Below are 13,087 nucleotides of genomic sequence, written 5' to 3' on the forward strand. Positions count from 1 at the left end.
TTAAAATCTGTAACCTTGCCGGCGCACACCATTTGTCAAGTAAAATGCACTTTTCTCTGGCAAGCTCAACGAATGTTTGACTTGAATTCTTTTTATGCCCTCCTAAACACAGCTGTCTATGAAACTACTGGCACCCCACAACTGGTAAGCGCGCATGAGATTGCAGTTTCACACGTGTCATAGCTTAAACTATCCTCTAGAGCTAGTGTCATGCACACTTCTTGAGCCTTACCTGTTAATTTTGCATTGGCAAAGCAAGGCCAAACTTCCCCTAGGCCAATTTAGGAGCGGAGGCCTTGTCACGTTCGAACCCACTAAAATAGGGGTCGACTTCTGCCCTCCACGAGGTGTGAGTGCGAGAGAGATCTGTTTGCCCACATCAAAGTGGTGCCATGTATCTACTCCCAAGCGGAGCACTAGCCCGGTCTGCACGGTGGAATAACTGGAACAAAGGTGCATTTCTGGCAGCGTTCAGCTCGAGAGCTCACGCCAGTTTGCAATCTCACGTTTCGCTAATCTCAAGCTTCTGCTGAACTTTTGAAGTCGCCATTCAGAAGCTCGGCCAGCTGACCCTCAACCGGCTCCTGTGCTTCCAGCTATGGACCTGGCGCTAAGCAGACATAGCACAACCGTCGTCACCTCCCGAACCTAAAGAGGCAGGAGAAAAAGAAAAAGGAGTTCCAGGCAGCAGGGCAGCCTTGATTTTGAGGAACCCTCCACCTAGTGAATGGCTCCACCCGGCGCCTCTCATCACCAGACAGAGACAGGTGCTAAGTCGGGACTCGAGACACTCTTTTCCTGCTCCGAGCAGCGCAGCAAAACAGTTCCACTAACTGTTGCAAAAACAGCTTACTCACTTTATATCTCTCTCTTAAGCTGTTGTTCGTAACCACAATTTTAAAATTAGGCAGCGATACTGCACAGTAATCTCGGCATTTATCAATCGGAAGGAAGAGGAGACTCTAGCGAAGCGATTTAAAGAAAACGTCTCTCAAAGCAAATTCCAGCCGCAATCACATACAGTATCCCGTTGTTAACGAATATAGCGAAATTACCATACAAAGCGATTTACCAAAAAATATGGTCACTCCACAGCCGCATGTAAGCCAATTAATTACGACCGGGTGATAATCTCGCAATTATCTATCCCGAATGAGCTTCGATAAATATTACGTGCTTTTAAAAGTTAGTCTAGAGGTGAGGGCTGTAACATTTAAAATTAATGCTGGGGCGGAGTTGTAAAAATGACCAGGCACAACTTGACAGAGTCCAGTTTTAGCGGTTTATTATACTCTACTGATAAAGAGAGCGTGAAACTCTTTACAAAGTGTGAAGGGAAAAACTAACTAGGCGCCTTAAGTAAAGAAATAAATATAACAAAGGAAACCTAACTAAGTGGCCCAATATCCCAGTAAACTAACAGAAAAAATGCTGTGAAAAACAAACCTTGAAATCTTCAGCGCATGTGGCTAGTAACCACTACCCTACTCTCCACCAAAATGAAAAACAAAAAAGTGCAAAAAGCGCTCATACTTTACCTGGGTGTGTCTAACGTGAAATTTTCTGGTGCAAGAAATGTGTGCGTCCAAGTCATTCCTAGCCCTGTTCCTCTTCTCACAGAAAAGGACAGAGTGCTGAAACAACAATATCAACCAGGTTACGAGGAACTGGATGAGATTAGACATTAGCACACACAGAAAGCTGAAACAAATCAATTGTGTCACGAGAAACACCTGCGACCATACTGAACAATGGGCACTGGGCTACAAGCTCCCCAGGCCACCACGAGCGTAACAAAGCAGCGCGCTTTTTAAACTACCCGGAGAAGACGTCCGGGTTGGCTGCACGGCGACTCGGAACGATGATGAACAGCCATCCTCCAATCAACAAACCGCGTGTACCTGAAGAACGAGAGATAGAGGGCGGAAGAGGGTCGCTCTCGGGAAAACAAGCAAAGGATACACAAACAACCAGACTGCGGCGCGGCACGTAACATCTCACACGAAAATCCACCGCTTATGCTGGCAGTTTTGTGCATATTTGTCTCGATTCAGGTAAGACAACTTTTTTCACTGGAAGAAAGCAAGATAGCCATGTTTGAAATCGTAATGATGGATTTGTTTATTACAATCATACAGAGGCGTTAACTGATGGACTGAGTGGATTGCTGTGATATTTTTATAAGCTGTTTAAACACTCATTCTCACGGCACCCATTCACTTCCAGAGGATCCATTGGTGAGCAAGTGATATAATGCTACACAGTTCTCCAAATCTATTCTGATGAAGAAATCGTTTTGGGGGACTTGAGAGGGTTGAGAATAATCTTCTGTAACTTTTCGTTCATTTGTAATGAACAATGGCATATATAGTAATTCATTTAATATTCAGGATGACCTGAATACATGCAAACTTTCAGTGAAGTAGAAAATGAAACCTAACCTTTTCTGTTTTTGTTTTTATTTCATCGAAGCCAAGCATGCAATCCAGCAGTGCTGACAGTTTTTGGTGTGCAGCATATTAAAGAAGTTTTAAATGCCGGATAACGCATGGATTATTCCGAATGACAAACATTCTCATCCCCTTTAAATACTGTGTTTTCCACAGCACCGCTATTAACATGGAACCTATTTCTTTCTTTAAAAGAAGCCTCTGATGTTGACATAAGACCTACTTCTTCTCTTTAAAAATGGCAGTTCATTTTTGTTCTTTATCCCAAGAGATAATTTGCAGCAGCAGGTGAAGAAGTAGCAAGAATCAGTTTGTTGTTATTATTCAAAAGTTACAAGTAGCCCCTTCCGTTATGTTTTATCTGATCATCCATTTATCATCGTGGGAGTGCAATATGACAGCCTTTTTTTAACTTGTAGTTTCAATTCCGAGGGCCAAAAATTAGAACACTTTGTATGTGTTGAGTTCAACAGAGACTGTCTCCAGGACTAACCCTGATTCACTGTCTGATTCCCATCTCAGTATTTCTCACAAACCTCATTATTCTCGATGCAGGTGTGCTTGTCTGCACATACAGAGCCCGAGGCATTGATGAGATACTGCAGCTATGAATGCGTGCGTCGTGTGCGTCCATTAAATCCTCATTTGTGACTGTAATTTACGCTTCAGAGTTCAGCTAGATTGGTGAGAGATTTGACCCGTATAGACCAAAGCTAATCATTTCAGGCTGGTTTGATCCACTATGTATGGACCTATTACAGCTTCCCTTTTTAGAAGTGATTTGTTGGACCTCTGCTGATAGATTTTCTGGTTAGAATTCGGATTTGTGACTCTGCTGACCTAAGGACTGCATTTTACAATGGCTTTTTGTCTGCAGCCACGGCCTTGTGGTTGTGGAGCCGATGACATATTGAGCGGCGACAAGCGACACTCATCTTATTCCCATCATTTCCTGTTCTATCTAAACTATGCTTTATATTTCCAGGGAGAAGACAATTTGAGTGGTGCTTAAACTCTCCAAGACCCAGTGGTAGGGTGCAGTGGGTAGTTGACAGAGCAGTGCTTTGCTATTGTTAATGGTGCTCTGAATGGTTGCAGTGTATTCTGGGTGATTGCTGTGTAATTGCACTCTAGCCCAAGACAAATGTAATTCTGTTTGATTTCAGAAGCGTTGAAAATTAATGCAACAAGTTTCATCTGACTGACAGGTGGCTGTTTCCATTCTCCACTACATTACATGCATGCCAGTAATCCCAGCCCTCATGCCTGCGTTGGTAATACACTCTACGCGAATGGTCAGTCAATGCACTACTTAGTTAAAGTGTCTTGGCAAGGTATAAATGTTAACAAAGATCAGTTTATCATAAATTAGTTTGTAAACTGAGCAATCTGACACTGTGGAGTCAAAATATAACATCATTCAAATCTATGTACAAAAGCCCTGCAGTGTTATTATTATTTTTAAAAATTTGGATGTAGATTAAAAATATATGTTTATATATATGTATACTAATATATTTGACAATAAATTAAGACAATTTTAATTAATGTATTTATTGACTGATTGCAAAAAAGTTATTTTGGTTTTAAAACCTCTTTATCTTTAAAACATCTTTAATACATATTTACGTTTGGTACTTCCAAATTTAAAAATACCACATTTTGAATTTGCATTACATTCTAATATTATTTAAAAAATTTAATCGTGATTAATCACATCAACAATAAAATAAATGTTTTTGTTTACATAATATTATTATTATTAATATGTTCTGTATATTTATTATGTATATAAATAAATGTATATATTTTAGAAAAAATATGCTACATTTATATATTAAATATATTTATTTACTAATATCAATTATATGCATATAAATATAGATACACCTAAATCTAATGTAAATAGTTAAAAATATGCCATATTTTGTAGTATAGAGTCTATGTATATTTTACACAGATCACACACATATATATTCGAAAGCATTTATTTTGTATGCTGTTAATCACGATTAATCATTGACCATTGATCCAAATTTTATTTACTATGTTGTTTGTTTTTCTTTTATTTGCACATTTTATGTTCTGCATTTAGTCATAAAAACTTTTAGTAATACAAAATAAATATTTTCAGGTATTATTTTAATAATTTATATTTGGCTTTTAATAGTTTATTTAATGAATTGAAACAACAACTAGGTAGCAACTAGTATCAGGGCTACAAATAAGGACCTATTTTAAAGATACCACACTGTCTTTCAATAGCACCTTTTTGCTGATTGTCTGTAGTGGCCAGTGTTGGGTGGTAACCATCTGTCTCTTCACCGAGAAGAGCCCCAGCACAGCCCCCCGTGTGGTCCTAACCCTTCATGTATCGGCTTGTGCTGAAACTGCTTTCCAGTCCAGTCCTCTGGATGGAGATGCAGCATGATGAGTCTGCACTTGTCCAGCGCACAGAGGAGCCAGGAACCGAGAGGTCCGCGTCCGCCAGAGCCAAAACCGCACAGCAGCGTTCGCCAAGCAGCAACGGGGGTTGCGGCAGTGCCGCCGAGTGGCTCAGAGCCATTAGTGCTGAGGTGTATTGCCTGTTTGTGTGCTGCCACTGAAAACATGTCCACAAACACTGGTTGGTTAAAAATAATCACCAATCACCTTCTCATTTATTTTGATAATGTTGCCACCATGTCCACAGAAGCACAAGCTAAACTAAGACGATCCAGCGGTAGCTAATCACTCGCACAGCTAATCCCAGTTTCTGTGCTTTATGGCCAGAGACAAATATTACAACAGTTTTATCAGTCATTTTGGTTTCTCTTTTGTGGCATCATGCCGGATAATCATGCACATTCTTTAGATTATATATGCAGTGGATGGAGTCAAAACCTGAAGAATGAAAATAGTTTTAATTATTATAATCATTCTGTTACTAACATTTTAATCAAATTTTTTATTATTTATATGACTTAAAATAGCAATATTATTATCATTGTTAAATGTAATATCATTTTATATTTCAAACTTTAACTCTTTCAATAATTAGAATTTCTGTCGTTGTACATTGTATTTTTAATTCAAACATTTTTCATTAATTTTTTCTCTTTGAGGCCGGCTCACATATTTATAAAGTCGTCTATTAAAAATAAAGCATTCATCTGGTAGTTTTTTCATTTGGAGTGTGTGCATATTTTCTGTTTTTGTTTGTTTTTTAAATTTAATTTTGAATAGTAGTTTAGTAATTTGTTGAGTGGGTTTTCATTTGTATTTGTATTTTTATTTTTATAAATATTAGTTCTTTAAATGAAAATAAAAAAATGTTTCCCTTATAAACTAAGCTAAAATAAGATTTCTGAAAAGAAGATGCTGTTTTGATGGTTTGGATTAGATTAACTGTAATAACCAGCGATTTAAACACTTTATAATCTCAGCGGCTGTCTGTCATGAATCATGATATAAGGTGTATTCTGGCGTTGTAGTCATTTGCATATTATGTAGTAGAAAATTGCGCATACTTCGAATGTGGTGATGATGCTTGTTGCTTTGGGTGTTGAGTCACGGGTTATGACTCTCAGTTGATTTGACATATTGACTGTCAGTTAGATCAGGGAGTTTATTGTAATCAACAAGCCCTCTCGTGAGATAGAGGTCCAGGTCATCTGAACAAGTCTTCGTGTGCATAATACCATCCCAACAGGCATTGTGCCATCCCTGAGAGGAAGACTTTGGTTTACAATAATAACACCGTATCCTTACATTACCATTCGTTATATCAAATAATTAAATAATGGACTGAAAATATCATTCGACAAATTATTTGATTATGTGGGAGAAAAGAAATAGTGCGATTGTGATATAAAACTAGCACCTGCTACGGAGTATCGATTTACCCAAGGGCAACTTAACAAAATATACAGTTTTATTATACAAACATATTTGGCAGCAAAGAAAGCCATGATTGACCAATTATGACAGTATAAGCGTCTTAGCGATGCTGGGCTGCGATTTTGTTTCCTGTGTTTTTTTTTTTTTTTGCTTGCAGATGTACCTTACAAAGCGACCCGTGTGCATCACCGGTGAGTCTGAGCGCGTCTGTGTCTCTGGGGATACTCCTGCATGCGAGAAGATCTGCGGTACTCTTCCACCAGACAGAATGTGTGCGCGCCTTTTCATACGGCTTTAAAGCTGTGGTCACTGCCGCCACCATGTCTAACAGGGTTCAGCCCAAGGCCAGCCTGCGGCCCAGGGCATGGTGGGCTGTGCGGAGCACCAATCAGGGTGACGTTTGACGATAAGCCGCTATTGACACTGATTTACCTTACAATAAACCTGTTATTATAATCTTAAAAACACAATTCGTCTGTCTCCATTCAATTGCTCGTTTAGCGGATCCAAGTTGTTTGAAGAGGGTCGCCAAAAATCGCCTCAGCAGTCTGGATACTTTAGATTGATTTTTGTTCTAATGCTCGATTCACCCAAAATCAACACATCTGCTATTATTTACTCCTCGATCACCAGCCAACATAACATTCTTTTTTAAAATGTCGTGAGAGGATCATAACAAGACAACCGCTTCTAATCGTCTACAGCTCACTGCATAAAGGTTATTTTGGTTTCGTATGTGTGAATCAACTGTTGCGTCAGGTGTGCTAGCTGAGCGAGTTTTAAATTATCAAAGAGGCAAATCGGTTGAATCAGTACAGCAGTCCTTGCTGACCCATCTCCTACTGAGTTCATATCAATAAACACAGCAGCTGATAAACAACAAACTTTGTAATACAGCAGTAAATAAAAGCCTGTACCTCATGAGAAATAACTCATTCTAGAACAGAAGCAAACCTATGAGTGGGTCTGAAGAGAAGCGAAGAGTCATGATTTGCACATAAATTATATTATTCATTAAGGCCACAATTTACCAAGATCCAAATAAAGTACTAATTGCTTCTGCAGTCAATCAAATTTTTGTGTAAGCATTATAGCTATACCCAAAGTAAAAATATAACACAAATAGTCGCACATGCACTTGCTTTATTTCAATTAAGTTTTACCTAAAGTGGCTGGTATTTTTGCACATACAGATCAGTGATTTAAGATGGTAATATGACAACATGTATGTTACATTCAGATATGATTTTGTGCTCTTTTAATCTAATGTGGTATTAATTTGCACACCTTTCTGAAGTTTTCAAGGTGATAATTCATTTAAACACTGTTTGAATTGTTTTACACTGCAACCCATTGTTGTGTGTCCTTTATTCTACATGCCTGATAGCATATTCATTAGGAAGGAAACCTCAGAGAAGCGTATGGGTTCTATATCTGGAATACAGAGTCTCAGTAGACACGTAGATTTAAAATCTTTATTAATTTATTTTTGCATGTGCCATCTGCTCATGTTTTTATATGCACAACAATTTAGTAAATCACAGACTGGGTTACTTCACTGTCAACATGAATGTAGTTAGACACTACAACAGTTTTGAGACAACATCAATGTGCCTTGATTTCCTTTTTAGTCTGTTATCATTTTTTCAATTAGCCTCTAGCTTTTGCATTTTAGTTACCTTAATCAGTGATGTGAGGTCGATGCAGTAGCCAGGGAAAACAAAATGCAAATATAAACAAATTTCACCGTCAATAGACACAGTAAGACATTATTAGTAGTCAAAGTTAACTGAGCCAAAATTCATGCATTACTGCACTTTTTTTGTGTTGAACTATAAATATTCTTTAAAAACAAATTTGTTGTTGAACTATACCTATTAAATGGGTGGCTGTAATAGCAGCTTTGTTTCATTAAACAGAAATAAGTCCAAATATTATGAAATAAGTAATATATTAGCTGACTAATGAATTTGTGGACATTAATGAGCTTTCCTGGGATAAGCCTGGCATCACCTGATTTTTGCAAGTTGATATATATTGGCTTCCCTAGCACTATTTGAGTGATTCTGGAGACATGATGCATTTCTATAAAGTAATTTCTGTTGCACAACAAACCTTCTGTTGTTCATTCATTCATGAGTGTCAAAACAATAATTATTATTTGTTTTTACGAGATTACAATTGAGTGAGTAACAGAAAATAACATTGTTTTATGTTAAAGCAAAATATGTAATATTTTGTATTTAGTATCCATATATTATCAATTAAAGCAAAAAAAGCGATTAACAGTTTCTGCCCTTCGCTTCTACTGTATTTCATGCAAAACCAAATATAGCGCTGTTTCAGTGCAATTTTAGTTCTACTATAATGCATTCCCAAGATTTGTGTTTGATATGTTGTTACAAACACTTTTCCACATTCACAGATCATGTTGAATTATTTGTCAGGTAAACAAAGTTGTTTGTCTTGAGCAGTGGTGTCACATCTACTATCAGAGCTAGCAGGGTCATGCAACCAACCAGCCCCTGATGTGGGAATTGTTACTCCATACAAGCACAAAAGGATGTGTGGATGCATGTGCTGCCTTATCCACCAGTAAAGAGCAAAATCTGCGCAGAGATGTACTTGAAAGATAACCAAAATTCGTAATGATATGAATTGTATGTGACTTCCCAAGATATATCTGTACATGTGCACAAAATAAATATCACTAAGCGATTCAAAGTATCAGGTTAGACTAGGAAGGCTTCATTATCTATATTCTATTACATTGCATTTGGCATTACAACCTTTTTCTCTGCTTTTCATTATACTGCTTGGCACATATTCATTTTTGCTATGCAATAGCCAGTAAAGCATATTGTGACCTTAATAACAAATAGCTCTGGATGCAAGGAGACATCCAGATAAATGTTGTGACAACAGAATTAAATTTGTGTAATGAAGGTTGCTACCTCACAGATGAAAATTCGCGAACTAAGCATGCTGGTTAGCACACAGTGTTTTCCTTAATCTTACACTGGTTGCATGACCGTACCAGACTGCTACAGACTGGTGTGGTCATCTGCTCACTTCCCCTTAACTTTGTTCAAGCAGCTCTCTATAGTAACACTTTTAAATTTGCAATTAAGAACTATATGTGCTTTTGTAAATAAGGCTGTAGAGTCAGTAGCATTAGCATGCCCTTTTGAAGATCTTACTAGTTGTTAACAACAAGTTTCTGCATAAAGCAAATGCAAGCCATCCCAACTCTTGGCTCCAGGGATGTCCCCCAACATTTCATAGATAAGGAAAAAAGGATCTCATGTTGATTCTAGTGATTTGTGATCCTCCTTTAGAGCTTAGGTACATAGTAAAATGCTGTTAAGTGTGTCTTGTCTTAACGTAATGTGAAATGTTGCTACTCAAGTGTTAGAGTACTTCTAAGTGGTGCCAGCATTGTGAATTATATGAAGAGCTAATTGTGTGTTCTAGGCAAATGAGAATTATTTCTCTCAAAGGCTGCATTATAGGCATTATGTGTATTATATTATTGCATGGGTGTGTTAATAACATAGCATTCAAGAAGAGTTGTATATATCTTCCTTTTGTACATGGTTGACAGAAAAAACTGCAGAGGAAACTTAGTGATACCGTCATAGTCATTATCGAGCATGAATGTGTTAAACTTTCATGTATAAATGACAGAGTGGCCCAGCGGTAGCAATTTTTATTTAATTACAGAGCATGTATATCAATTTAAGAAGAATCTTATAAATAAATATAAATGTTGTATAAGCACTGTGTTATATATTCTACACTTGCACTTATCATGTTTACAAATAAAGAAGTTCTCTAAAAATATGTTTTGGAAAAAGGCAATGCATTTCTCAAGCAATGACGCATTTATCAAGCGTGTATTTGCAGTGTTAATAAATGCATGCTGTTCTTTTGCAGGCACATTTTTTCGCATTGCATATTGGCAAAATGAGCATATTACAATAGTTTCTGAAGGATCATGTGGCACTTGAAATCCAGCTTTGCATTATGAGAATACAAAATTAAAATAAAGTGTAATTCTATTTAACATACATTTTGTATTATTATTCTTTCTTTGGTAAATATTGGCTTCTTTACAGATACATTACAAAGCATCTCAGGTGCTATTATACTTTACATTTAATTGTTGTGTACAGGTCTGCAAAGAGGCGAATCGCCATGGAAAAAACCCTGATCTGTCAATTTAACGATTGCCTTCTGTTAAACGATGAAGTCATTAACAAAGCAATATGACATTTCCCACCTTCACGAATTTGTTTTTAGGCTGTTTTAACAATCAGGTGAGAATCTCGTCTCAATTTACCCCATGGCGTGGTTCACTCTGTTTCCTCTCAGAAGCACTAAAGTCACACTTCTGAAGTCACACTTCTTGTCGTCACCTACTGGCGGTTTAAAAAAAAAAAAAAAAAAAGACCAATCAGAATAAAGGACAGAACGCCTTGATGCAGCTATTATATTTTGTCAGCGTGCCATATGTGACATAACATTCACCAGGCTTAGCGAGATGCACTCACGTGAGTATCTACGATCATTAGCAACGGTTTTATCACTGATATAAAAGCGTTTAGGATTCAAAAATAACAGTCCATGCTGATATTATTGCAATGCGAGCGTGTATAGAGTTTTAGTGACCTATAACAAAATCAAATTATGTCACGTGTGATGTTGCCTGCAAGAGTCATTGAAACTTGCAAAGAATGAGATAGAGGATAAGAATGACAAGGTCAGTTGATTCAGCAACTCAGTACAGTTATATGTTATCAATAGGTTTTCTCCTTGTGTCCTTTAGAAAGGAGTTTTGCTCTTGGTGTAATTACAAATACTAATCCAATAATAATATGAGTCTGCTTACATCAGCCAGTGAGTTTGTATAATCAAAAGATCCAATGCAGAGTCTCATTGACCAATCTCGACATCATAATGAAAGCCACCGCTGTCTTTCTGAATAAACATTGAATTCAAAACCATAATATCATATTTTGTGTTTTTCTTGATTTGAGAGTTGTTCTTTTTGTTTCACTGAAAAAACAAAATAATCGTAGAATTATTTTGAAATAGGAATTGCTAATCAAATTCCACAGTTATAAAAACAGCAAAAACATTGAATTGAAAATTAAGATTTGAGTATGTTAAAAGCTGAAACATAATTCATTCTTTATTTACAAAAAATTATTTTCATTTAATACTTAAAATGGTCATCATTTACTCAATCTCAAATGATTGCAAACCTGTATGGTTTCTTTCTTATTTGAAGAATGCTGATAGCAGACAGTTGCCACACAAACTTTGTTAGTATGGGAGAAAAAAAATGAAGTGAAGTCCCAGGCTGGCAGCCAGTGACATTCAACATTCAAAATGGTTTTAGAACAACAATTAAGTGAGTAAATAAATAGAAATATGAGCACTTTAAGTGATTATAATAAGTTGATGTAATAATTTTCAGGCATTGTAATCAGAAAATAAATGACTGCTCAGTTTGTATAAATCCTTATATAAATATACGATTATGCGAAAGTCTTCATACCCTTTTTCGCACTTACACTCACACCATAACTGTATATAGCAAAAAAAGCATGACATATTGTCATTTATCTGCCTCTTCTTCTCTTCTCCACCTCTAAAAACTCTGTCTTATGGTTGGATGAGAACAGATACCATCTCCAGTTTCCCCAAGAGAAATGTTTGTTTGGGTTCAATCCCAGGCTGTGTTTGGTCCACTGAGACATTCACAGAATTATAAGCCACTCTTGCACTGTGCTTGGGTCATTGTCCTGTTGGAAGGTGAACCTTCGGTCAGTCTGAGTTTCTGAATGCTCTGGACTGAAGGTTCCTTCAGCTATCTCTGGTTGCACTGAAGATTCCTTCTACTCTGATGAGTGCCTCAGTCCCTGCCTCTGAAAAACAGCACACCACAGCATGAGGCTGACACCAGTGCACTTTACTTTTGGGATGGTACTCTGCTGGGTGATAGAGCAGAACTAGTTTCTTTCAAACATGTTAGGGTGGGGTTAATCCAGTAGAATCATAACTCTCCAGAGCCTGGGGTCCACAGAGGTGCTTTTACCAAGTTCAAGTGTATTTTCATCTCTTAGCCAAGGAGAGGATTGAATCTTACCACGCACCATAAAGCTGATAAAGTCTTGCAGTGATGTTTATGCATTTGTGAATTTCTTCTATCTTACATATGATCATGAGCTCTACTAGAATGACCATCAGGTTCTTGGCAGCCCTTCAACAAGCCCTTCCATCAGTTTGGTGAGTTTGGCAGGAGGCTAGATCAGGAAAAACCTGTTTTCTTATAACTGTATAACCAGGTTAGCCAAAGGCTCCATCTTCTGTGACCCTTCAATGAAAGCATTTTTTACTAGATGTGTGGCAGCGTAAAACCTCTCCTCGTGAGTTCTTCAGTGTGCTCTAAACAATAATGTGTGCACATCTGTGTGCATTACCCTCCTTCATTAGGGCTTTTCATTGAACCGTATTTTTTCCAAATCATACCCATTTCAATAGATTTTTCACCGAGTTCCCTTCACTCCCCGTGTAGTGTAACATCTACAATCTTTTTTTCTTTTTTTAATCACCAGATATCATGCAGTGCCCAGTTTATTATTTCTGGCTTCAACCAGTGGAAGGAGGCTTTTGTTAGGATTGGTGCAATGCTTGTGTGCAGCCCTTCAGGCTACCTTTTAATATGGTACATTTTATTCCTCCTGACAATT

This window comes from Puntigrus tetrazona, chromosome 1 (genome assembly GCF_018831695.1).
Source record: "Puntigrus tetrazona isolate hp1 chromosome 1, ASM1883169v1, whole genome shotgun sequence".
Lineage (NCBI taxonomy): Eukaryota > Metazoa > Chordata > Actinopteri > Cypriniformes > Cyprinidae > Puntigrus > Puntigrus tetrazona.